We start from the raw sequence: 440 nt of genomic DNA on the forward strand, positions 1-440 counted from the left end.
TTCTACACACTTTTCCATATAGCGTTTTCACCTGGAGATGGAGAAGCAGGGCAGACAGACTTCTTCCTCAACGGTGCAGAGCTCCTCAAAGCACAAAAGTAGAGGCCACGAGGTTTTCTTGTGGCCTGGACTAGGAGTGACACAGCACTATTCTGCCACTTTCTGTTGGCAAAGCGAGGCACAGGGCCAGCCCAGTTGCAGAGTGGGAGGGACTGCACAGGGGCTTGGAGAACGGCAGGGGTGGTGGTCACCCAGGTAACGACAGGGGTCACTTAAGGCAGCAGAAGCTCAGCAAGATGGAGTCACTTGAGTTCACATAGCTGCTGACTGGTCTGTTGCCAAGATTGACGATTCAAATTCAGGTCAGCCAGACTTCAAACCCACATTCTCCACCACTGCTAAACTGATCATCACCCAGGACACATAGAAAAGAGGGGCAG

Source organism: Cebus imitator, unplaced genomic scaffold, assembly GCF_001604975.1.
Source record: "Cebus imitator isolate Cc_AM_T3 unplaced genomic scaffold, Cebus_imitator-1.0 Scaffold20, whole genome shotgun sequence".
Classification (NCBI taxonomy): domain Eukaryota; kingdom Metazoa; phylum Chordata; class Mammalia; order Primates; family Cebidae; genus Cebus; species Cebus imitator.